Source organism: Podarcis gaigeae, assembly GCF_964106915.1.
Source record: "Podarcis gaigeae genome assembly, chromosome: 1".
Classification (NCBI taxonomy): domain Eukaryota; kingdom Metazoa; phylum Chordata; class Lepidosauria; order Squamata; family Lacertidae; genus Podarcis; species Podarcis gaigeae.
In genome coordinates, this window is record NC_139678.1 from 51,898,185 (window position 1) to 51,925,844 (window position 27,660).

The 27,660-nt window shown below is 45.1% G+C and overlaps 1 protein-coding gene and 1 long non-coding RNA gene across 2 annotated transcripts in view; one reads left to right on the forward strand and one right to left on the reverse strand.

Moving 5' to 3' along the window:
• LOC310851074 (transmembrane protein 263-like) overlaps positions 1–27,660 on the reverse strand; it is a 315,238-nt gene that overhangs the window by 193,394 nt on the left and 94,184 nt on the right. The window lies entirely within an intron of this gene.
• LOC310839395 lies at positions 19,498–21,252 on the forward strand. Its single transcript, XR_014561482.1, has 2 exons — positions 19,498–19,929; positions 20,479–21,252. It is a non-coding gene; the product is annotated as an uncharacterized lncRNA (long non-coding RNA).

Genomic DNA, 27,660 nt, shown 5'->3' on the forward strand with positions numbered 1-27,660 from the left:
CCCTCCACGACTCCAGACTGCTGCTGATTCATCACTGCCAGGCCCCTTCAGCTACTTCATTCCTGAAGGCAAAGTATTAGCAAAGGTCAGAGCTGCTATCTAAGACACTGTCAATCGCGTTAATCCTTTTCTAAAACCTACGGTGTTTTCACATTGCTGGGTAAGTATCCCTCCTGGATTAACCTGAGATCTCCATAATCTCATTGCACTTTTTGCCCCAGAGAGATTTAAACGAATAATATTGCATAAATGGGAGCTGATGCAAAACTCTGACAAAATGATAAAGAGAAACTTAATTTAAGAGCAGAGTTAATAAATGCACATTCAGACCCCAGGGGTTATTTGGTTCACAGAACCCAGACGCCTTTGGGTTCTCTGTCTAACCAAATTTAGAGGGAATGAAGATGTCACGAGACAGATTTATCAAACTATGAGGTCACAGTCAGCAAGCAAAGCCTTGGTGACAATACAGAGATTAGGCTATGACAACAAATGATAAAAAGGGTTAGACAGCAGTTGCAACAGCTGCTAATCTAGCAAGATTAATGTTTCCTGTAACTTTTCCCTCTATACCACTGGCTTTCTGGTTGTGAAAGCCCCTTCAATCCTTCTTTAAGAACCAGAATCTAAGGCTGATGGATCTTTGCTCCCCATTGGGGTGCAGTAGGGCTTTAGGAAGGAAAACCTAGCTAGTTTCCTTCCTTGATAGTTTGAGCAGTTTTAGGCCATGAGGAGGGGGCAGAGAGGGCAAGGAAGTTAAATTTGGAATCTAAAAGGCATTGTGCTGGTCTGTTTAGTTGAATACCACCCCCGCTCCCAAGTCTTCATAGATCCACTAAATGTGGCGATTGCTGTGGTGGCAGAAGCAAAGTCCAGCATGCAGGGAGCATGACCTTCTGCAAGGAACAGCTAATTGCTGCTGCCTCCACAGAAAGAAAGTTGCAGCATTTGCTTCCTGCCTTCCTTGGCATCCTGTTTCTGGAAGACTGAGAAACTGCCTCGCAACAGTAGAGGTGCTAGCTATTACTGTTTGGGGGGGGGGTGTTTAGGAAAAAGTGCTTTGAATTCTCGGTGTACTGTTCATGGTAGACCTCTAATACCACAAAGAGCTGGTCAATGGTTTGCTGCATTGTTTACTTATGCCCACATCCAGAAATCACCATCCTTGGGCTTCCGGAGGCGGCGCCTATCGGTAATGGCGGATTCCCTCTGACAGGAGGGAGAAGCTCCGTGGAAATCAGGTCCACAGCTGCAGCGAAGCGGAGGACCCTCAAAAAACCCGCAGGCGGGAGAAGCCTGGGGCCGTGGGACTCAGTGGGCACGTCGCGCCCCCCCCGAACTGTCAAAGGAGCCCTGAAAAGAGCTCCGGAGCGGAGCGGGGGTTTGGCACTGTGCTGGGAGTCGATCGCTACTTCTACGGAGCGAAGTTGCACAGCAATTGCCGGAGAGCGCTGACCTTTTCCCTGTGAAACATCGATCTGAAACATCTACCCGTGAGTAAGATCTGGGGAAATTTGGAAGGATCAAAGAATAAGACCCAATAGAAGTGAACTTGAACTTGACTTTGATACTTTGATCTGGGACTTTGATCTTGAATTTGAACCTGAAATCGGCAGAGTCTAAACAGGAAGCCCGCTTTGCCGATCTGTAGACAGTCTGAAAGCAAGGGATAAAGGAGCTTGGAACCAAAGAAATGGACTTTGTCATAAAGAGCTAAATTGCATTGCCTGACAGGAGACCCCCCCCCCCTTAAAAGAGATAGGCGGGGATAGAACCCACCACTCAATCTTTGATCCCGGACTGCCTTAAGTAATTGATTGGCCACCCTGATTGCACCGCTTTAGAGACATTGTAAGCACTACATTGTAAATACTACTGTAGACTTCTGCAAAAGAATAGCTACTCTCTTAAGAGAAACTTTGAGCCTCTAACTGTTGCTTTTTGAGTAACATTGATATGCTAGTAAAGCTACTGTTTTAAAACTACTCATCCAGGATACATTTTGCTACTCTGCTCCCCTAGAGGAACTCTTTGTTATAGCTGGGGATTTTCCGCTGCAGCTGTTATTTTTGTTCACTGCTGAGAAATAAACCTGGGAGCTGTGAGAACTGTGTGAGTGACCTTGACTTTTCTGAGACACAGGAATGGATCAAGACAATCCACAAGATAAGCCGCAGGAAAAGGCACAAGAGAAAGAGAAAGAGAAAGTAATAAAATATAAAACAAGACAACAGTCGCAATTGCAGACACAGCAGCAACAACACTATAGAAGAGCATCTGTAACAGGTCTTTCTGCTTCACAAGCTACAGAAAGAGAAGAATTTAAGGGAGCAAGACCAGCAGGATCAGAATCTACAACACTGGACAAGATCCTCTCAGCTTTACAGAATCTGACAGCTAAGATAGACCTAAATACCTCAACTATTCAAGACCTTGGACAAAAAGTGAATGACGTAGGACAGAAAGTGAATTCCAATACCCAGGCAATTGACAGGTTACTGCAGGAATCCAAGGAGACCAAACAGACAGCAGAGGAAGCCAGGGAGAGGGTTTTGGCGGTAGAGGAAAAAATACTGCCAATAAACAGAAAACTGGATGATTACAATGCACAATTCTCTCTGATTGAACTTAAGGAAAAACAGGCCAGAAACAGAGGAAGGAGAACTAGTAGAGTTTCTCGCATCGGAATTTGAGACCTTTTGGGGTCTAGAATCAGAAGAATTTGAGATAGTGAGTGCCTTTCGGCTGGGAAGAGTCAAAAGGAAGAACAGAGCGAGGGACTGCTTGATTTCACTAAGATCGAAAGAAGAAAGAGACAAAATACTGGGCCTGCATTACAAGAAAGCATTGGAGATTGGAAGTGAGAGAATTGAGATTTTTAAAGATATCCCAAAATACCTACTAGACCTCAGAACTAACTACAGTGACTTGGTTGACCTACTAAGGAAGAACAATATCTTGTTCAGGTGGGAATTTCCGCAAGGCCTCTCGTTTACATTTAAAGGAAAGAAAATAAAGATAAGATCAAAGGAAGATAAAGTGAGTTTCCTGAAAGACTTTGGTGAAGAACTACGAAGGGAGGCAAGAACAAAAGATTTGGAGATACTAGGACTGGGACCACCTGATTTAGACAGACACCCCTTGGGGTTGAACCGACTAGAGAAAGAGACACAACCATCAGAAGAAGAACAACTTTTGGGAGCAGTTGGAGGAACTTTACAATAACTACAACATGTCTCTGCAGATGTTAACTTGGAACATCCGGGGTCTTAACTCCCCTAGCAAGAGGAAGAGAATTTTTCATATGTTAAAAAAGGAACAATTGGATTTGATTTGTTTACAAGAAACTGTGATGGCCTGGGATTCCGATTCAGAGGATGAACCAGAGGAATCCCAGCCTGCACAGGAGTCCCCGCCTCCAGGGCCGGCTGAACTGGGGCAAGGCCTAGATGCTGAAGAGCCTGCACCTGTGGCAGAGCACCAGGAGCTGGCCCCAGGTGAAACCCTTCTGGCCCCAGAGGTGCTTGAGGACTCAGTGGCGTCAGGTGAGCCTCCTCCAGGGCCCAGTAACCCTTCGGCCTCTCCTGATCTGCAGAGGCTTAGGGCAGAGAGGCGAAGGGAACTGGTTGCTCCCAGGAGGAGTGCTCGCCTTAAGGCCAGAGGAGGCGGGGCTCCTGGAGGCCGGGACCGCCCCCGGCCTTAGAAGAGGATAAAAGCCTAGTCAGCCCGGTCCCAGGTTGCGGGAGCAACATCGTTGTTGGCTTCGGACCTTCCTGTGTTCCTGACCTCTGCTCGGCCTCCTGTTCCTGACCATCCGGTACTCCTGTTCCCTGCCTGGCCTCCTGTTCCTGACCATCCGGTGCTCCTGTTCCCTGCTCGGTCTCCTGTTCCTGATCATCCGGTGTTCCTGTTCCCTGCTCGGTCTCCTGTTCCAGCGTTCCTGTTCCCCGCCCGGCTCTCCGCCTTGGACCTCGCCCCTCTTCGTGTGGACTCTGCTTACGCCCATGGTACCTTACCCCCGGGACCAGCACAGTTTGCTCCCACCACACCCGCACTCCCCCTTCGTTGGGGTGCGTTCGGGAAGAGCCAGAGGCCATGGCTGACCAGGCTGCTGCGCTGGTGGCTTTGGCCCAGGAGAACCAGGCCTTGACTCACACTGTGCAGCAGCTCAGCGACGCGGTTACGGCACTTCAGCAGCGCTTGGAAGCCCTACCGGCTCCTGGGGCCGACGCCCCGGCTCCTGGCAAGTACCCAGTGGCTTTGCCTGAGAAATTTGATGGGGCCCCGGCCAGCTTTCCCATGTTTCTTGCCCAGGCCAAGCTGTATATTCAGGGGCAAGCCCGGAACTTTCCTGACGACCGCACCAAGGTGCACTTTTTGATTAGTTTGTTAAAGGACCAGGCGGCCAAGTGGGCGTTGCCGCTACTCAGGCAAGACTCCCCCTTGCTGGCAGACTATATGGGGTTTTGCAACCATTTGGAGGCCGCGTTCGGCAACCCCCAGAAGGAGAGTCAGGCCAACCGGGCAATTAGGCGTTTGAAACAGGGCAAGTCTACTGCGGCCGCCTACACCATGGAATTTCGGTTGTTGGCACAAGACTTGTCTTGGAATGACTCTGCACTTCGGGACCAGTATCTTGAGGGGCTTTCGGATGAGATAATGGACCAGCTGGCCATGATGGATCGTCCCACCACGCTGGACGCCCTTATTCAGCGGAGCCTGCAGATAGACGATCGGTTGGAGGACCGTCGCCAGGCCCGGGACCACCAGCACCCCGGCTCCTGGCTCCAGTCCTTCCCAGCAGGTCCACGCCCACAGCTGAGTTGCTGGACGAGCCAACGCAACTCGGGGCTGTGCGACCTCGCCTCTCCCCCTCGGAGAAGACGCGGCGTCGGGAGGGGAACCTGTGTCTTTACTGCGGTGGGAGTGGACATTACGCCCGATCCTGTCCCGAGAAGATGCCAGTCGCAGGAAAACCGCCAACCTCGGTAGCCGAAGGCCCTAGCAACCTGGGGTCCCAAACCATGCAAGAGGGGCCCTCGCCAGTGGAATTGCGACATCTCATGGTTCCGGTGCGTCTCTACCCTCCAGGTGGGCCCTGGATGCTTACCCACGCTCTGGTAGATTCGGGGGCAACCCGCTCCTATATGGACGCTGCCTTTGCCGCTCATCATCAGGTGCCACTTCGGAACAAGCCAGAACCGGTACAGGTGGAGGCAATTGACGGACGGCTCCTGCGTTCGGGTGCCGTTACTCAGGAGACCCAGCCCCTGGTCCTGTGTCTCCAGCAGCACCGGGAGTTGCGAACTTTGGACATTGCCTCTATGCCCCGGTTCCCCCTAGTGCTCGGAATGGACTGGCTGGAAGCTCACAACGTTCAGATTGACTGGGTCAAACGGACTGTGCACTTCCCAGACCCATGTTCCCATGCTCAATCCGAGACGCTGGCGGCCGCGCCCACGGAGGAGGCAGCACCCACGCTCCCAGCCGTGTACCAGGACTACCAGGATGTGTTCGAGGAACGGGGGGCAGACCAGCTGCCGCCGCATCGGCCTTTTGACTGCGGCATAGACCTCCAACCCGGAGCGCCTTTACCAGTGAGTCGCTTATATTCTCTAACAGAGCCAGAGTGCGAGGCTTTGCAGGACTTCTTGCGCAAGAACCTGGAGCGTGGGTTCATTAGGCCTTCCACCTCGCCTACTGCGGCACCAGTGCTCTTTGTTAAGAAGAAATGTGGGGAACTCTGCCCTTGCCATGATTACCGAGCCCTGAACAAAATTACCATCCCAGACCGGTACCCCTTGCCCCTTATCTCGGAGTTGCTGGAGCGGGTGCAAGGGGCACAGGTGTTCACCAAGCTGGACCTCCGGGGGGCCTACAACTTGATTCGGATCCGAACCGGGGATGAGTGGAAGACAGCGTTTGGGACCCGGTACAGGCAGTTCGAATACTTGGTTATGCCTTTCGGTTTGTGCAACGCGCCTGCTGTGTTCCAACGCTACATCAACCACGTGTTCCAGGACTTGTTAGACAAGTACGTGGTGGTGTACTTGGATGACATACTGGTTTACTCCCATGACCCGGCTCGCCATGAGGGACATGTCCGGACCGTGCTGCAGCGCTTGCGTGAGCACCGTTTGTACGCAAAGCTCAGCAAGTGCGAGTTCCATCAGCGGACTGTGGACTTCCTTGGTCACCGGCTCTCCCCAGATGGGGTGCGGATGGACCCTGGGAAGGTGGTGGCGGTTCGAGAATGGGCGGCACCCCGGAACCGCAAGGACCTACAGCGTTTCCTGGGGTTCGCCAACTACTACCGGACCTTCATTGCAGATTATGCTCATCGCACCACCCCGTTGACCCGGCTACTGCGCCCAAAGACGCCGTTTTCCTGGGACAAGGAGGCAGAGGAGGCGTTTCAGGGGTTGAAGGCCTGTTTCCAGAGGGCGCCAATCTTACAACACCCTGACCCCTCTCGACCCTTTGTGGTGGAGACCGACGCCTCCAGTACGGCTCTCGGTGCCGTCCTGTCTCAACAGAATGGACCTGAAGCGCCACTCTTACCCTGTGCCTTCTATTCCCGCCAGCTCCTACCAGCGGAGCATAACTATACTGTGTGGGAGCGGGAACTACTGGCCATCAAGATGGCCTTTGAGGTCTGGCGCCACCATCTTCAGGGGGCACGACATCCGGTGGAGGTGAGAACCGACCACCGGAACCTGGAGTACCTCCAGACCACCCGCAAGCTGAACCAAAGACAGATCCGGTGGGCGTTGTTCTTTTCCCGGTTCCATTTCCGGATCCGCTATATCCCTAGCTCTCAGAACCAGAAAGCGGATGCCCTGTCCCGGAAACCTGAAGACAACGCAGACACGGTAAAGCAAGCAGTACCCACCACGATCCTACCTCCAGCTGCATTCCTGGCCACCCAGGAGGCGGAGCCACTGCAGGCTCGGGTGCGGGAACAGCAGCGGGTCGACGCTTGGGCCCAGGAACGACTCCGGGAGCTGGCTGAGGGGTCCAGCCCTCAGTATCCGGGGCTGGTCCTGCATCAGGGCCTTCTGCTGCACCACGGTCGTCTGTATATCCCGCCAGGGCCACTGCGGCTAGAGGTTCTCCGGATGGCTCATGATGCCCCAGCAGCGGGGCATTTTGGACGGTATCGGACCACCCATCTGGTCAGTCGTGAGTTTTGGTGGCCCCGCCTGAAGGCTGACATGGCTCGCTACGTTGCTGGTTGTGAGGTCTGCCGGCGCGCCAAGGGCCCTACCGGGCGACCCCCCGACCTACTTCAGCCATTGCCAGTTCCACCACGCCCTTGGCACACGGTTTCGTTGGACTTTGTAGTGGACTTACCCCCATCTCGTGGCTGTACCTGCCTTCTAGTTTTCTCCGACCATTTCACCAAGATGGTGCACTGCGCCCCCTGCCCATCTGTACCCACAGTGAAGGAAACCGCTCAGCTGTACCTTCAGCATGTCTTCCGCCTGCATGGCCTACCTGAGCGCATGGTGTCCGACCGGGGCGTTCAGTTCACGTCCCGGTTCTGGCGAGCATTACACCAGACTCTCGGGACAGAGGTCTGCCTCTCGTCAGCCTACCACCCACAGACCGATGGCCAGACGGAACGGGCGAACGCGGTGCTGGAGCAGTACCTCCGGTGTTACTGCAGCTACCAGCAGGATGACTGGGTTGACCACCTGGCATTGGCGGAGTTCGCCTACAACAACGCGGTGAATGCGTCCACCCAGCAGACCCCGTTCCAGGCCAGTTACGGTTATCATCCATGGCTGTTTCCAGATGTGCTGCCGGCTTCCGCGGTCCCGGCGGTGACGGAGTGGCTACAAGAGCTCCAGTCCCAGCAACAGCTTTTGGTGGAGCAACTGCACCAGGCCAAGGAAGCGTACAAAGCCCAGGCCGACCGCCACCGCCAGGTGGGGCCGGAACTTCGCGTCGGTGACCTGGTTTGGCTCTCCACTCACCACCTCCACCCCTCTCGACCTTCGCGGAAGTTGGACGCCCGCTTCACCGGCCCGTTCCCTATCGTGGACCAAGTCTCTCCTGCGGCATTCCGTCTCCGGTTACCCGCAACCCTGAAGGTTCACCTGGTCTTCCACAGGTCCCTTCTGAGTCCGGTGGCCCCACCCGACGAGTTCCACCCGAACCGTCCCCGACCGCAGCCAGTGTTGGTTCAGGGAGAGCCTGAGTACGAGGTGGAACGCATCCTGGACTCCCGATACCGCAGAGGAAAGCTGCAGTATCTCATTGACTGGAAGGGGTACGGACCGGAGGACCGTTCCTGGGAACCAGCGGCCAACGTCCACGCACCTGCCTGCCTCCGAGAGTTCCATGCGATGTACCCCGGCAAGCCGGGTACGGACCCTCGGATGAGGGGGGGGCCTGGGAGGGGGGATGGTGTGATGGCCTGGGATTCCGATTCAGAGGATGAACCAGAGGAATCCCAGCCTGCACAGGAGTCCCCGCCTCCAGGGCCGGCTGAACTGGGGCAAGGCCTAGATGCTGAAGAGCCTGCACCTGTGGCAGAGCACCAGGAGCTGGCCCCAGGTGAAACCCTTCTGGCCCCAGAGGTGCTTGAGGACTCAGTGGCGTCAGGTGAGCCTCCTCCAGGGCCCAGTAACCCTTCGGCCTCTCCTGATCTGCAGAGGCTTAGGGCAGAGAGGCGAAGGGAACTGGTTGCTCCCAGGAGGAGTGCTCGCCTTAAGGCCAGAGGAGGCGGGGCTCCTGGGGGCCGGGACCGCCCCCGGCCTTAGAAGAGGATAAAAGCCTAGTCAGCCCGGTCCCAGGTTGCGGGAGCAACATCGTTGTTGGCTTCGGACCTTCCTGTGTTCCTAACCTCTGCTCGGCCTCCTGTTCCTGACCATCCGGTACTCCTGTTCCCTGCCCGGCCTCCTGTTCCTGACCATCCGGTGCTCCTGTTCCCTGCTCGGTCTCCTGTTCCTGATCATCCGGTGTTCCTGTTCCCTGCTCGGTCTCCTGTTCCAGCGTTCCTGTTCCCCGCCCGGCTCTCCGCCTCGGACCTCGCCCCTCTTCGTGTGGACTCTGCTTACACCCACGGTACCTTACCCCCGGGACCAGCACAGAAACACATATAACAAGACTCCACAGGAAATTATTGGTAAACAAGAGACTATGCCAAGAATTTATCTCATCGGACAAAGTTAAAAAAAGAGGAGTTGTGATATACGCAAAAGAGAAACTGTCACCAAAATTTCTCTTCAAGGATGAACATGGACGATTTGTAGCAATTGAAATACAAGTACAAGGAGAGAAAGTATTAATAATTGGAGTCTACGCACCTAATGAGGGGAAATCAGAGTTTTACAAGAAACTGCATGAGATGTTGTTGGATCATATGGACCAGAACATTATTTAGATGGGAGATATGAATGGAGTTGTGTCAACACATATGGACAAATCTGAAAGACAGGTAGTTACAAAAGATGGAAGACTACCAAAGACTTTGTTTGAAATGACAGACAATATGGACTTGATTGACATTTGGAGAACTAAAAACCCCCTAGGAAGGGAGGGAACTTTCTTCTCTGAAGCCAACATGACTTGGACAAGAATTGACCAAATTTGGATTACAAGAGGGATGGCACTCAAGATTCGGAAGGTGGAAATCTGCCCAAAAATCTGCTCCAACCATAACCCTGTGAGAATGGACATGAAATTAACACCGATTGGTTCCTTTAGATGGAGAATGAATGACACCTTGTTTAGAGATCCTGAAATTATTAAGAAGGCCCAAAAAATTATGAAAGATTATTTTGAAATAAATTTAAAGACAACTGTGGGAAAAAGAGTAATCTGGGACGCTAGCAAAGCCGTTATTAGAGGTTTTCTGATTCAACAAAATGCTATAAAGAGGAGACTTCAAGAGGAAAGAAAAGGAAAGATTTTAGAGAAAATCAGAGAAGGAGAAAAGAGATTAAGGTCTAAACCAAAGTCACAGGAGATCCTGCGAGAAATTAAGTCATATCAGGCACAGTATTTGAAATTGGTTAATCAGGACATAGAATGGAAGATTAAACAAATGAGACAAAAAACTTTTGAATCAGCTAATAAGTGTGGAAAGCTGCTAGCTTGGCAGCTGAAGAAAAGACAAAAATTAAATACAGTGACCAATCTTGAAGTAAATGGAAGGATTATACAAAACCCACAGGAGATCAAAGACTGTTTCCAGAGATACTTCAAACAATTGTATGCACAAGGACCACAGAATGAGACCAAGATTGAGAAATTCTTAAAAACAAATGGATTACAAAATATATCTCAGGAGAGTAAATTAATATTGAATGACAGAATTTCTGAACAGGAGGTTGAAGGTGCCACTAAGAATTTGCAGCTTGGCAAGTCTCCAGGCCCAGATGGGCTTTCCTCCAAATATTACAAAGTAATGAAGGACTATTTAATTCAACCATTAATGGAGGTCTGCAATGAAATTATGGAGGGGAAAAGAGCGCCGGAGTCGTGGAAAGATGCTTATATCACGCTTATACCGAAAAATGAGCCAGAAAAGACACAACTTAAGAACTACCGCCCCATATCCCTACTTAATGTGGATTATAAAATTTTTGTTGACATTTTAGCTAAAAGATTAAAAAAAGTCCTAGTAGGAATCATACATAAAGACCAAGCAGGCTTTCTCCCAGGCAGACATATGACAAACAATACAAGGAACTTAATTGACATCTTGGAAAAATTACAAGTTGATATTAATACAAAAGCAGTACTGATATTCATTGACGCAGAGAAAGCCTTTGACAACATTTCTTGGAGTTTTATGAAGAAAAACCTGCAAGGGATGGGGGTGGGAGAAAGGTTTGGAAACGGTATAGGGGCGATTTATTCAGAACAAAAGGCAAAATTGATAGTGAATAATGCGGTTACAGAAGAATTTAAGATAGAGAAAGGGACACGACAAGGCTGCCCAATTTCCCTTTTGCTTTTTATTTCAGTCCTGGAGGTCTTGCTGAACATGATTAGAAGGGACCAACAGATTCAGGGTATACAGGTCGGAGCCAAACATTACAAACTGAAAGCCTATGCAGATGACCTAGTTTTGACACTACAGGAGCCAATCCCTAGTACTAGAAGAGCTTTGGAAATAATACAAGAATTTGGTCAGGTGGCAGGGTTTAAACTTAATAAATTAAAAACTACGGTTCTGAAAAAAAAACCTGACACCAATAGAGAAGGAAAGGTTTCAGGGAGAAACAGGTCTAATAGTAACGAAGAAAGTTAAATACCTAGGGGTGAACATGACTTCGAAGAATGCTAACTTATTCAAAGACAATTATGAAAAGTGTTGGTCTGAAGTGAAAAAAGATCTTGAAATATGGACAAACCTAAAGCTTTCCTTACTGGGTAGAATTGCAGTTATTAAAATGAATGTATTGCCAAAATTGTTGTTTTTGTTTCAAACCTTACAAATAATTGACAAGATGGACTGTTTCAAGAAGTGGCAAAAAGAAATTTCTAGATTTGTCTGGCAGGGCAAAAAGCCCAGAATAAAATATAAAATTCTTACTGATGCAAAGGATAGAGGGGGGTTTGCCCTGCCGGACTTTAAACTATATTATGAGGCAGCAGCCTTTTGCTGGCTAAAGGAATGGCTACTTCTTGAGAATACAGACATTCTTGATTTGGAAGGACATGATAATGTTTTTGGATGGCATGTATACTTGTGGTACGGTAAGGACAAAGCACATAAGGCGTTTAAAAACCATATTGTCAGGAAAGCATTGTTTAATGTCTGGGTCAGATATAAAGATTTTTTGGAGAATAAAACCCCAAGGTGGCTTTCACCAATGGAAGCTAAGGCCTTGAAAAAACTTAACATGAGATCGAATTGGCCAAAATATTGGGAAATTCTGGAACAGGATGGGGACAAATTGAAATTGCAGAGTTATGAGAAACTTAAAGATAAGGTGCAGGATTGGTTACACTATTTTCAAGTAAGAGAGGCCTATAACTCAGACAGGAAAATTGGCTTCCAGGTGGAAAAATTGAAGTTGGAAACAGAATTGTTAGAACCCAGTGCTAAGATATTGTCGAGAATGTATAACCTGCTGTTGAAATGGAATACTGAGGATGAAACAGTTAAATCTGCTATGATAAAATGGGCACAAGATATTGGTCATAACATTATGTTTGCTGACTGGGAACGGTTATGGACCACCGGTATGAAATTTACAGCATGTAATGCTTTAAGAGAAAATATTATGAAAATGATCTATAGGTGGTACATGACCCCAGTCAAGCTAGCAAAAATTTACCACTTGCCCGACAATAAATGTTGGAAATGTAAAGAAACGGAAGGAACATTCTTTCACCTTTGGTGGGCCTGCCCAAGGATCAAGGCTTTCTGGGAAATGATTTATAATGAACTGAAAAAAGTATTTAGGTATACTTTCCTGAAGAAACCAGAGGCCTTTCTCCTGGGCATGGTTGGCCAATTGGTGCCAAAGAAGGATAGAACCTTTTTTATGTATGCCACAGCAGCAGCAAGAATACTCATCGCAAAGCACTGGAAGACACAAGACCTACCCACCCTGGAAGAATGGCAGATGCAAGTTATAGACTATATGGAACTGGCAGAAATGACCGGCAGAATCCGAGATCAAGGAGAAGAGCAGGTGGAAGAGGACTGGAAGAAGTTTAAAGTTTATCTACAAAAACATTGTAAAATTTATGAATGTTAAGGGCATTGTAAATGAAATAAAGGGGTTCCAGTGATTAAGATAAATAAGAGTATAAAGGTAAAGATAAAAAATGAATTTGAATAATATGATAATTGCTGAACTAATTTTAAAATGGAATACATGAAAGGAAAGCGGGTGGAAGCAAGGAAAACAAGATCTGGAAGGTTATTAATTTGAAACAGAGTTTGTTTTTAATCTTGAATTTTCTTTGTTATGTTTTTTATTGTTGTTTTTTTTCTTGTCTTTTGTTGGTTTGGTTTTTTGTGATTTGGGTTGTTTTTATTGTTGTTAATCTCTGTGAAATTTAATAAAATATCATATATATATATATAAAGAAATCACCATCCTTGATTTGTGGTAAAAGATTTGTGGTAAAACAGGAAATCTTCCTGTTTTGATTTCCAAGGCAAAATCAAAATCACCCTTCTGAAAAATGTACATTTTTATAAGCAAGGAACGCTGTGGCCATTGTGTTATTGTGAAAATGAATTTGTCCCCCCCCCCCATTGTACTCCAATATCTCCTTTGCTAATATTGTTGCTGAGTATTCTCCAGATATTCTCTGCATGCTTGCATATTTGGTATTTGTCCATGACACTCAGTTATATTTTATTTCAATATCTGATAAATGGTTGTTGGTATTTAGCACTATTTGATATCCAATGGTTTTTAGCTTTTGACACTATTGATTCCAGATGCATAATGGGATGTTAAGACAGGAATGCAATTCTCATTGACTTCCAAGGTATTCCACCATGTCTACTACAGAAGCCACGCACATCCATTCATATGAGGGCCTCTTGACCTCACCATCACCTATTGTGAATTGAGAATGTGCATGTTGGCTGAACTTTGCAGTGGAAATTAATGATGGACAAACTTTCCTGGAAGCTTATCCAACACCACTGACCTCCTTAAGAAGCTTCTGACAAAATAGGGTGACCTGGAAGGCCCTATGAAACCTCCAGTATAAAATATTGGATGGTTGGCATTTAATAGCATTTGATTTTGACCGCTAACACACAATGAGCTATTGACAGTTATCAGAGTCAATATTTGAAGTCTTCCAAACTAAAAGCAGCTAAGAGATGCCCACAAGTCAAAAATAATGAATTCTGAATTTAAAAGTTCACATAAAAATGTAAATTCCATGTTGAATCTGAAATGTATTATTCAAAATGTGAATGACATTAGAACAATGCAGCAGAACGTTAAGTGTATATCACAATTGGGTTACAAAGGCTCCTTGATCAATCTCATCTTTGCTGCATGGAGATTGCCATGAGAAAATGGCTCTCAAGTGGCTGGATGAGTGTGTGAGGAAAAACTTTCCCTGGGAGTTACATGTGGAAGAAAAACAATGATTTCCTGGTGTCCCTTGGTCCAAGAGCAACATGACCTTACAGATGTTGTGAGTTCTTAGAATCAACATTTTTAAAGCATATGCACAATGAAGCACTCAAATGAAATACGGTGATCTACAGTCCAATGACATCTGGGGAGACACAGGTTTCTGATCCCTGGGCTAAGGAAAAGGAATGATAGTGCTCTCCCTCATACTAAGACTAGGAGAGAAATTCAGCATAAAGCCATAGCAATTGTTGCATCAGTGCAAGCATTTCAGCTTTTCCAGGCAGAAGAATCCCCCTCTCCTCCCAAGTGCTGTCCTGAAGGTTGTCCCAAGTCCCTCAGGGCCAATTTTTTGGGGTAGACACATGAATGCAAAGGCCTGCCATGCTAGCAAAGTCCTTGAATAGGCTCCTGCTAGCAGTACTAGTTTGTTGAATCTCACGCAAAATCAAAGGACTGGGATACACTGGGAAGTTAAACTAAGTTCCTTTGTGCTACATGCGCTACTTAAAAAGCAAAGCTGTGGCCATAATCTGTTTAGTACTTCATTATACATAGGACATTAAGCAACATTACAGAAAGAGACATTATACATTTAGCATCCCTATCTCTAGATTGCGATTTTATGCCACAAGGTATAATGAGTAAGAAAAGTAAAGTTAAAAGGGTGCTAAAATGTTACAGGTATTTCTAACTAGCAAGTTCCTGTGGAGTACAGCCACCTGTGAGATATTAAAGTTGAGAGTATCATTTTAATGGTTACATTATCTGTGCCAATTGCACTAACAGCAATGAAAAAGGGCTGAGGGACTCTAACAGGTTAAAGCATACAGGAAAAGGCACACACTAATCTAGCTGCCCATTTATTTTAGCATTTAGTCTGCAAACGTGGTCAGTGACAATGGCTGCAGAGGAAAATGTATCCTCACGCTGCATCTATGAATAGTATTAGTTATATCTCATGCATGACATGGTGATTCCTCTTTCAGGCTGATTTGTAAGTCATCCAGAGCCATATCACAAGATGTGCAATTTCCACAGTATGAAAAGGACCAAGCACTGATTTGTCACTGCTCAGAATATCACTAAGAAGCTAGCAATTTGGAAGCAATATTTCTGGGGCTAAAAGAAGGGACTGGAATGCCCAAGCACTGATGATAGGTATATTTTGCTCTTTTGATATTTTTTTTGGAGTTGTCACAGATCTTGAACGACACATTATATGATGAAAAAGGCATAGATCACATTTATGAGTAGAGCTTTGGTTCTCCAACTTTCCCCTCTACAGACCACTTGAAAATTGGTGAGCTTCTCAGTGGACTACTTTATTCTAGCTGTTGTAGCAATTGTAATTCACAGTTCTAGATGTTGCTTGATTTTTAAATGTATTCTTACTGCTTCTTTTATTTCTAAAGTATTGCATTTTATTGTACTGTAATACAATTTGAGTTCCATAGAATTCAAATTGTAACACAATAAAATATGACACAGGAAATAAAAGAAGCAAAAAAAAATACAATAAAATAATCAATATGAGTATTAATGCAATCAACCTCCCATCTTCATTCACAAATCCACAGATACACCATGGACCACGTGAATTAAGCTCCTGGACCACAGTTTGGGAACCTCTGAAGTAAAGTATTTTAGATCAGTCTAAGGCTTTCAACACTGTACAAATTAGCCTAAATTTTTTTTGGGGGGTAATAATTAGATATCACTAGGGTTCTGCAGAACATATCCCTTTATTGTTATTCATATTTTATACTGTATTTTATGCTGCTTTTACAATTAAGTGTTTTAAATTTGTTGTTAGCCGCCCTGAGCCAGGTTTTTGAAGGGCGGGGCATAAATAAATTATTATTATTATTATTATTATTATTATTATTATTATTATTATTATTATTATTTCCATGGGTGTTGTCCCATAGCACCAGATATTCCAAACAGCGTCTGTAAGCACTTGTGTGTGTTTCCCCTCTGAACAAGGTTTTACACCATTCACTGCTTGCTTGCTTGCTTGCTTGCTTGCTTGCTTGCTTGCTTGCTAAATGGCTTGTGCATTCAGCTGCTGGACCTATAAAGTTCAGCCCTAATTGCACATTATCCAGTCGCTGCCCAAAGGAGTAGCACTGAGACTGGAGCTTCTCTGAACTTGTTGCAGAAACAGGGGATGGCCTGTCAATTTCACCTCTGATCACTCTAGCCTTAGCTCACCATTCCCACAGCTTGATGTTGCTCTTTACCTCGTCCCCACCAAGAAACAATAAACATGGTAGGGCGAAACCTCTTCATTGTACAAACAAAACTGAAAAGGCTTCAAATTCTCATCAATTTCACCTCCACTCTCCTGACAGGTGAAGGGAAAGCATGACAGCTTCACTAATGCTCTTTGCAGCTTTTGTATACAAATCACTGAGTTCATGCATATCCCACTGCATCTTTCTCAAATTCCCTCCCCCTTCACAAGGGTGTGGATTCAGCAGCTGCTAATTTTTCCTCTCTGCTGGAAATTAAATTAAACTGTTTAGATCCAGTGTTCGGGATACTTTTCTGCACCGCTGTAACTAAAATATCTACAGAGACCATTGAACCTAGAGAATTACTACAGCAGCCCTTTATTTTTAGAGACTTGCAGATCTCCAAACCTGGATTTAAAATTATACGACAAGGTGTCCCCTTATCACCATAGCTGTAAAGCTGAAAGATGGCAACAGAATTATTATTATATAGCTTCCTTCTGAACCAATGACCTACACAGTGCCATGAAAACTGGTGTGAGAAACCCGACAGAGCTGGAAGAGGAACTGTAAAAGAAAGAAGATCGGAAAAATACAGACTTAACCTCTCCTTCCCTGACCTCCACTCACACCTCAGACTGCTGCTCCTGGGGGTCAGGCACAGGAAAAAAACCAACAACCTTTTATCAAGCATGTCTAAACTTTTGATAAGAATGATATAATAAAAGCAGGACGTTTTGGGTTCTTTCAGCAGTGAACTTCTGATGGAACATGGCAAGAAGACAGTGGCAAGAATGAATGGTATAGATTTCAGTTACAAAAAAAGCCCCTTGCATTGCAGACCCAGGTGCAGCAGACCTGTGGGCTGGGTGCAAGGCATGATATAGTTGCTATAAACACAGGACAACCAATTGGGATTTAAGCAGGCCACAACTTTATTGATAACAGATGTCTGCAGACTTTGGTGTAGGCATTGGGTGCGTATCCTGAATCAACCAACCTGTCTGCAGGTTGATTATTTGGCATAGTTAACCAAGGTTAAGGAACTGCCTTTTGTTGTACATCAAATTGGGGTGACCCCTCCAAAATTGCAATTTTGGGGGTGCCATGACTGGGCATCTGGACAGAACCAACTCCCTCTAGACCCCTGTTTTCTTGGACCGAGGAAGGAGCCACAACCTCTTATCCATGTAGACTAAGGATCCAGCCTTCGCCATCGAGTTGGGACAATTGCTATGGGCAAAAACCTCAGGCAGGCCATTTTTCTGAAGGCAAATTCTTCTCTGGCCCCAAATATGACAACCAGAAACCTCCCTAGCATGTTCCTCCGCTGGGTCTGCCCACTTACCTCTCAGACCCATTGCATGTATTCTGGCATATGGTTAATAAAGGTAGCACCCGTGTACGTTCTGACACACATAGGTGCTACCTATATTAGCCATGCACTCAGTTATAAAAGTCTGGCCTATAAAACAGTCAGGAAAACGGTATAGAAATAGAAAGTGGCAAGCGGAGTGTTAATAAGGCAACATTATCAGTATATATGTAGCCTCTGAAGTCATTTACAAAAACAAGTTTATTCTTCTAAGTTCAGAAACGGTGAGGTAGACTTCTAGGTAGGTGTAGGGCATCTGGAAGGTGGGTTTATTTTTAAGTTCCATAGAGGGAAATGGTGCCCACCTTCCCAGCCAACTAAGTCCCAAATGGAATGAATTCTCCCAGGCAATGGATCCTCACTGATCTAAACTGGATTTGAGTGGGTGAGTACATACTTATTGCCCCAACATGTCAATGTGACTTGGGAACTAAGGAGTTCAGAAACAGTTACTATTCTGCTCTGATGTGTCTTTGTGTGTGGTTCTAGCAAGGGCTCAGAGAGACTCTCCCATGTTCCTCTTCTAATAGGGCTTGGCTGGTGGGAGGGTAGAAGTTAGCTTAAGTTTAGAAGAAGATGCTGATTCATTTTTAAAGAAATGTTTTAAGACAAACACGTTGGGAGGGACAGGTCTGAGGCCCAAAGGTTGGAAGCAAAGCAAAATGTCTTATTTTCAACACAACCTCTTTGGAGACTGGACCTAGTACAATTACATATGCAATTTGTGTTTGTTAGGGAGGTCAGGAACTGTTGTAGCTAAATTAATCAATTACTTTCTGCTAACAGATGTTTCTCTACTGGCTCTTTCTCAAATATTTTAGGTTGCTTTTGACAAGGTGATGATGGCACAGAGAGCAAACCATACACAGGTAGAAGCTTTTCCTCAGAAACACTAGGCCTATTATTTCTAGTACTGCTACCTGCTTTTTGGATGCTAAACTGCAGGTTTCTGGTTTAGGGAACAGTTTCCCATTTGCTATGCTGGTTTTACTAGTAGGGTATTCTGGAGTCTAAGACTTTTCTTTTTTTAACAAGTCTTCCAAGTGGAGATCTTTATCCCAATGTCAATCTGTGCTGGATTTGAAACTGGTTTGTTTTTTGTTTTTTGCAAATGAAATGGCTTTTGGCTGCTTATATATGGACTTGGTTTTTTATGTAAGACATTGCTTTTAATTGTTTTTATTGCTGACATTTTTACTGTGAAATTGCTTCAAGATGTTTTATGAGATATTACTTATAATAGAATCAAATAAATAACTAGTGTGTGAAAATAAAAATGCACAGCAACGTAACTAGCAGATGTGAGGGACTGGACACAACTAAAGTGTCCAAAGAAAGGCTAAAGAAGGCAGTGGGGAATAGGGGTGCGTACATCAGTCCCAGCCTCAGCATCACCAGATGTGCCTCCTCCACTCTTGACTGTTGGATGTTTAACAAGAAGATTTAGTTTTCAAGCCTTCTCCTGACCAGGAACCCTGATCATGAGAAGGCTTGTGGATACGTTCATCCAAATGAGCCTATACAACATCCCCAGACTTTTCCACTAAACAAGCAAAGGCTGGGGATGGGCTGGTGGTCCACCTGGCAACACGGGGGGGGGGGGGCGGGATCGATGGCTGTACCCTAGTTGCCCTACCCATTTTAGTCCTTGTGTGCCCTGGCTGAACACCTGAAGAGGGCTAATGTAGAAGGGGAGGAGCATCACAACAGATACTGAAAGTTCTAGAATAGAACCTCATGTTCTACTCACACAGTATTCCTTGGATCAGGGATCACACACAGGTAAATGAGCTTTGATTTTTTACGCCATGGCCACGTGGTTTTCGATTGGCTGGTCAGCCTCTTGCAGCTTACCCACAAAAGTCTGCTGAACTAGTGATAGGCACCTCCTGCCCTGGGTTTGTATGGAATTAGCTTCAGCAAACCAAACTATGATCCCTGCAAATGAAGGGGAGGGGAAGCTTAGTTAAGTCAGAGTCTGATTCAAACCCTGTCATGCTCCTGATAACATAATCTGGAGTGCAGTGGACTCTGGATCTCTCTCCCTGCCACCCTGTGAGTCTCCAAACGTCTGGACCTGCAGCTTTGGTGCAACAGCTTTGGTGGCTCCTTTCTGGAACTTGAAACATTGCTATGGTAGCTTCCAGTTGCCAGATGTGATAACCAGGAAGCTGTCACAACAGCATTTGAAGCATAAGAGAAGGTAGGGACCTCCCCTCCCTGCTGGAACCAGAACCAGGTAAATTGAGTTCTTCTTTCGCTCAGATCACAATCTTAGTTAAAGAAAAACTACTGCCTCACTTTGGAACATTAGCAAACTACTTACAGTATTTACAAAATTAACGCACCCAATTCCTATTATAAAGCAGTCCATCACAAAGTCTGGTAATTTCACTATACGGAATCAAAGTTGGGGATGAAATCTTAGGTGCTGTAGCCAGGGAGAGATAAGAAAGGATGTCAAGCAGAAGAACTAGGGAATCAGAAAGTCAAATAATATCACAGAAAACAAGGCTTGAAATAGTCAGACACCATTTCTGGGCTCTCACTTCCTATCAATCTGGTAGCGACATTTGCAAATTAATATTTCTTTTTAAAAGCCACCTTTGCACTTTGTCAGAGTTCCAAGAAGTCGTTCAAACAGAGGGAAGCAGTTAGTTAAATGTTCAGGGTGCAGTCATGGGATTTAAATGTCATGAGTCTGGCTTCTGAAAGAGACTGCCGGATTACACCGTTGTAAGTACCTTAAATGCTTAAGGCGGATTCCCCTCTCCCCTATTTCTTGCAGACGTTCTAGTGAACATATGAAAGCGGAGAAGAGAGTAGGTTTTAAAAACAATTTTCTTTGTTAGATTCCTATAAGACTCCAGAGGGGGAGAGCTAACAACTGACCTCCCATTCTGCATAGACATTAAACAGATTGCTTTTGTACAGGAAGTCATGGAGTAAACACACTTTACTATTGAAGATACATCAAGAAAATGGAGTTGGAATGAATTCCCTTTCTTTTGTCGGGGTTCATCGGAGCATGAACTAGGTTTTCTATTGATTTGATATCACGCAGAAGAAAGTTTCCAAAATTGCCATAAGAAATGGAACAGGTTCTATACTCTATGAACTAGAAGCTCACTCTACAGAGGAACCTAGTTGGAGAGCTGAGATCAGTTTTGCATAGTAGCTCTATGGGAGTCCTGCCTCCCACTCTCAGAACTGTACTCAGACTTTTGGTTCAAGTCTTCCTGAAGGCTGTATTCTACAAGTCAGTACATGGTTTAAATATAGCTCAAGTTACAGTTTACACAGTTCAGAAGTAGACCTCCAAGGTACATGGCTAGGAACAAGCTAAGATGTTGTCTTAACACCTGATACACACCGTTAGATCTCCTTTTGAAGAGTGGGGCAGGCACAGTCATTTGCACGGTTTTCATCGCAAGAGATAGGACTGAGCAGACAGAATCAGATAGGTGTTGGAAGTGTAAAGAAGTGGAGGGAACATTCTTCCACATGTGGTGGACATGTAAAAAGGTAAAAGTGTATTGGGAAATGATTTATAATGAATTGGGGGGGGAGTTTAAAATTACTTTCCCCCATCAAAAACAGTCTTTTTTGTTGGGGATAACCCAGACTGAAATACCCAGGTGTCAGAAAAGGTTATTTATGTATGCAACAACTGCAACCCATCTTTTGTTAGCCCCAAAATGGAAAGTGAGTGAGGTCTCAACGAAAGAGGATTGGCAACTTAAGTTGACTCAATATGCACAACTTGCAGATTTAACATATAGAATAAGAGAGCAAGAACAACATACGTTTAAAGAAGATTGGAAAACATTTTTTGACTATATGAAAAATAACTATATACAGCTGAAAACGCTGGCAGCTTTAAGATAAATTCAACAGAGTAAGATGCAAAAGTGGAAAATTGATTTGAATGGTTATGGTAAAATATGCAGGGATGTATGATATGTAAAATGAACCATGGAAAGAGAAGAAGGGAAGCCATCGGATATTTTAAAGTTTAAAATGTTTATTTGAAATTGTAAAACAGAAAATTTAATTAAAAAAATTATAAAAAAGAGATAGTACTGAGCAAGCAAACACTCTTGTGGGTAGGTTGAGTCTGCTTGCACCAGTGCATCCAATGCAGCCTCCTTGGAAACAGGGCCTGACTCTGCCCAGCCAGCTCACTCTCTGGCTTAAGCTCATGTGCCTCCTTAGTTCCCGGAGCAACCTCATTCTCAGGAGGCTGGTTCTGTTGGCTTTCCCTCCTCTGCTAGGATGTCCAGCAGCAACGGGCTGAGGATGCGCTCAAGTCTTCACCGCTGACACTCATGCCACACCCCCTCTGACCAATCCTGCCAGGATGTCCCCATGGGGCTTGTGACAATTGAGCTCATGGCTCTGGTCCACTCCCCAAACGGTGTCCACTAGTTCGCCTGTGATTGGCTGCAACTGCAACTGCTGGTGGAAGGGGAAGTAGCATCCTGTCTCAGCCATGCCAAAGCCAGAAGACTGCCCAGCACTGCCGCAGCTACACCGAACCACAATTGCTCCCCTCCAACTGTCAGTAAGCAGTCTTTCTTATGGAAATCTCAACCATTTCTTGTCTCTTTCTTTTTTGCACCTATTCTGAAGTTTGCCTGTATTTTTGGGTGATCTTTGCTGGACTAATAAGGTTAAGCATGCTGTGTCTTTCTTTCGGTGAGCTATTTACACAAAGTGGAATTGTGGGAAGGTGGGGAATAACTGAGTACACTGACATTTGTTCGTAAACCCCCCGTACCCACATCGGAAAGGTCAACCTATTACACTAAAACAATTTAGATTTTCCACTTTAATTAAAATCCTGTATGAAATCAGATACACACAACAGACAGCCTGTCCCCAGCTACTGATACAGTGAAAAGAACCACCAGTGAAGGAATTTTAATAATGACATGTATGGTACATCCATGCTACCTGCGGAGCTCACTCTTTCACAAAGTGCATTATTTAAAACAGAACTTCTTAAAGTCCACCCGTTCCTATGAGGCTGCAGAAACTCTAGATAGATTATAGCCCTATTCTTAATGATTGCTTCACCTTCATTAGCTGTAGGGAAGAAGGGTAAGTAAAGGACTGCAAACATGTATTCATGACTCTCATTAGCAAAAATGGCACCGTGCAAATCAATTTTCATGGATCCTGCTAGGATGGGCTTCCTAATTAGTATATCATTAGGCAGCTAACTTCTCACTACTTCTCAGACATCAAATACCCCCTCACCCCAACATATCACCCGAGCTTATAAGGAGAATTTTAATGAAAGCACACTGATCTGTAACGTTCATGGAAAGAACACACAATAGGTTGCGTTATTCAGATTTTTCTAGCTCCCTTTTCCAGACAGCGCCTCAATTTCTGCTCTGTTTGGTCTTCACTGATTACCGAAACCTGTTATTGTCGCCAGGGCTAAAGTGGCACTGCATAAAGGCGCAGAGAATCTGAGGGGGGGGGGGAATCTATATATGATGTCGAATTTCCTACTGCGGGCTTTAATATCAGAAAAGAGAGCCTTCTGTGGAAAGCTGCCAGCTTGAGACTTGCAATTTAGAATAGGAGCTGCCTGTAAGCAGCAGGGAGGGGTGGAGAGAGAGAGAGAGAGAGAGAGAGAGAGAGAGAGAGAGAGAGAGAGATGCATTCACCTCATTTAACTGATGCCAGAAAATCTCTTGAGCATATGCAGGGTAGCTTGCTTCAATGATTGCCACACCGGAAACCACATCACACAAATCTGGTATTACAAAGTGTGGGCTTCCTAGAAAGCTTGAACTGCAATCCTCTCCCTCCTCTTTAAGAAGTAAGCCTGGGTACATCTGGAGTGGAAAGGCAGGCAGGCAAGGTGTGATGTTTAAAAGTCCACTCCATATTTTTTCTAGTACTGTTAACAAACCAGAACCTGGAGAACCTCCAGCCCACATTTTCCTTAAGACTTTCTTTCTCTATTCAAACCAGCTAGAGCTGGTTGGGCAAGACATGAAGGATTCCCATAGGCCGTCCTGTAGAAGCCAATGTTGCTTTAATAAAACCATACTCTGCCTTGAACAATTCTCTTTGTTTTCTGCATTCCTGAAGAAGGGAAAGGGCCACTGCCATTCAATGCAGACAACAGTAGATAGATCAGTGGTCCAATTCAGTGTAGTAGAATTGATTCTGTGCCATAGTTAAGCCTTTGAACTCTTGCCAGAGGCTAACCACCCATTTTAATCTGATTTTGCACAAACTTTTGCAAATCTCAAAAGGTATCTACATAAATGAGTTGTTTACAGGACTGGCTTTCCCTCCATTTACTGAGCATATAACAGAACACAGTTAAGATTACAATGTGTGCAAAAGAAGGGCTGTTGCCTAGCAACAGAGCACCTGCTCTGCATGCAGAACATGCAAGGTCCAGTCCCTGGTCCCAGGTAGGACCAAGTGGACTTCTGAGAAAAATCATGGAGAGCTGCTGCCCACCAGTCCCAATGGTCTGACTCAATATAAGGCAGCTTCCTAGGGGCTTCACCTCGGTTTTGCTGCAATCCATTAATGGAGGGTCATTATTCTTTACATTAAGATGAAGAATGAGAAATATAGGCCTCTCCTATTATAATAGCAGCAAGAGAAGAAAGCAGTGGTGTGATCAAGTTCTAAAGCCCTAAAAGAGAAGGCGAAATAAAAAAAAATATCCATGCAGAATTACAAGAGTTGCTTTTGCCTGAAGGGAAGCCACAGTTCGGGAACTCCTACCAAGTTCCCCCCTGCCTATTTTCTGTCTCTCCATCATATTTTCCCTCCCTCTGCCCTTTATTGGCATCAACATTTACATGAAACAGCATCTTTGCTTTAAAGAATTCATCTGTTCCTGCTGCTTATCCCCCCCACCTGAAGTCATAATCCTCTGTTTGTGACGACATAATGGTTTGCACAGCAGCCAATTGTGATGCCACAAGCCGAGGATTATGACTTGAGGTGGGAAATAAACAGCAGGAACAGATGAGCACTTAGGAAACAAAGACCCTGTTTTCATGCAAATGCCTTTTGTCATCAAAAACAAGGTTAGAGAAATGCAGCTACAGAGCAATCTATGTCAGAGCAAGCAAGCAGAATGGGTGCTCAGCAGAAACTCTGTGGTGCTTCCCAGGAGGCATTCAGCTGCTCTTTCCAATAAACTTCTTGAATCACTGGGGAGTTTTACACATTCAAGATAGGTAGTAGTCTTTGCCTTTCTGAGCAAATCACCAGCAACCCACAGCGTAACATGAGTTACTGACATCAGTATCTCAGCTAGTGTTGCTGGCTGTACAGTATATTTTTTTGGTTACATAAGAATCAGCCCGCAAATAACCGCAGGTCTCTACAGCTGCAGCAGGTACTGTAACTCTCCATTGCTTTGACTTAACCCCTGATGGCCCACACTTCCATTGTCTCTCGAGACAGATGGATGCCAACAAAATCAGAAAAGGATCCACAGGGTTCAAGAAAGTGGGGGCAAGTACCTTCTGTAGAAGAACATAAATATTGTTATAAATTTGGTGTATTCAGATTGTGTCTTCGAATCCCTGGACCCAGCAAGTGTTATATTTTAATCAAGGCTTCTAATTCTTGGATAAACCAGGCTAGCCTCCCTTTGAGGTGAAAGCCTTTAAAAATTAATGGTTTGACATTCACAGAAGAGTACAACTTTTGGAAGGGGTCCTAAGGATCATCTAGTCCAACCCCCTGCAATGCAGGAATATGTAGCTGTCCCATATGAGGATTGAACCTGCAACCTTGGTGTTATCAGCACCACGCTCTAACCAACTGAGCTATCCAGTACAGTCATACATTGGAAGTCGAACGGAATTCGTTCTGGAAGTCTGTTCAACTTCCAAAATGTTCGGGAACCAAAGTGCGGCTTCTGATTGGCTGCAGGAAGCTCCTACAGCCAATCGGAAGCTGCAGAAGCCCCATCAGACGTTTGGGTTCCAAAGAACGTTTGCAAACTGGAACACGCACTTACGGGCTTATGGCGTTCAGGAGCCAAAACGTATGAGTACCAAGGTGTTTGGGATCCAAAGTAAGACTGTATATTGACTGGTTCAGAACTACAAAATAAGAGTATCAGTGCTTCATGTGTAGTAATGGTGGACATCATCCACATCCCAAGATATGCACATTATGGTAACTACTGTGGCATGGAGTGTGGGAAATGTTTTAACTCTTTGGCTTCTGTTGTGGTCCTGATACTACATTCAAAGGTAAGTTCCATTAAGTTAAGCGACACGCCCAAGAGAGACACATACATTTCGGGGCATTTCTTATTGCTCTGAATTTCCCTTATGAATTTCTTACAAGGATTACCTGAAATATATCAAAACTGACTCAGTGATAGCAAAGACTGCTGGTGTTCACTGTTCCCCTTGCTCCTTCACTTACTAGCAGTTTCCAATAATTCATGTAGTCTAACTGTGCCTTTTGCGACTCATCAGTATAATATAGTCCTCTCTGTGGCAAGACTAAATTTGATCTCTGACTTGTAATCTTACAGCTTCTCTGTGTGATGCACTCTAATTTCTCACTGCCCATCTGTGTTTGCATCTTACAAAATCTGGAAAGTAATTTGCAATGACTTCACAATTTGCAGAACTGTATGTGGACATCCGTACAGGCAACAGGAATGAGGATATAAGAAACATTGAAATGGCCAGTTGCGTATTAGCAGAGCAAGTGTTTACTCAGAAGTAACAGATAGGTAGCCGTGTTGGTCTGCCATAGTCAAAACAAAAAAAATTTCCTTCCAGTAGCACCTTAAAGACCAACTAAGAACTAACTTAGTTGGTCTTTAAGGTGCTACTGGAAGGAATTTTTTTTTGTTTTGACTCAGAAGTAAGTTAAACTGTGTTCAATAAGGCTTACTCCCAGGAACGAGTGCACAGGATTCCACAATATATTGGGAGTGAGGAGGGGAGGGAGGAAGAAAAACAGCAAAAAAAATGGAGGGAATAACAATGCATTGATTAAATTTTGTCAGAGGCATTTTTTAAAATGTACGTTTCACACTACCATCCTTTGAGCAAGCAGCACAACTGGATAGGGCACACTTTAAATTGATCTTTAATAATTGAGTTACACAAATTGAACATAATTACGTTCTACCAGCTGGCTTGTACCGCTGTGTATTTGAATGACGGGGATTGGTGTTAAAAAGCAATACAAAAGACAAGGTAGTCTGTCTGCTATTTTTCACTTACTTTAATTGTGCTTAGAATTTCAAGGCACAAAAGCGTCTTCAGCAAACAGAAAATAGTTTGTCGTTAAAACAGAAAAGTACAACCTGAAGATCAAAAACGTAGAAATTATTTCTGTGTGGCATGCTTCTACGATTGATCAAACAAGAAAAAAATCTCACACTGCATGCGGTTGGAGACAAGCTTTAGTCCTCACTCTAAAATCAAGCAGCTTCTCTTAATTTACCTTTTAAACATTATTATACTAAGCAAAAGTGCACAAGTTCAACTTTTGACAATGTTTATTGAGCAGATGTTTCATTAGAAAAAGCAATTTGGATAAAATGCATGACTGAAGAGGCAAATGTCAAAAACTATTGTCTTCTTTGTTTTCCCTTTGTATTCTTAGGGCGGGGTATACCTAATTATCCCTGCCAGTGAAAGCTCTGTGGAAGGGCTTCGATCTGAGCAAGGAGTCTTCCCTGCTTTCTTCCCTTATGCCTCCCACCCCCAAAATTGGCTCAGGGGGTGTCAGGAGAACCCCCCACAACAGCGTGCAGGAGGAAGCAAGGCAGGGTGTTGTTCTGTCTGGCAAGCAGATATACCGTACTTGCACAGATGGAATGTTCGCAATAGCACAGTGTTGAATTCCACTCTCTGGTTCTTGTCCTAATTTTTATTAATTTAATTAAATTTAAGATCACACGATATTTGCAGAAGTCAAAGACTGACAGCAGAAGGAAATT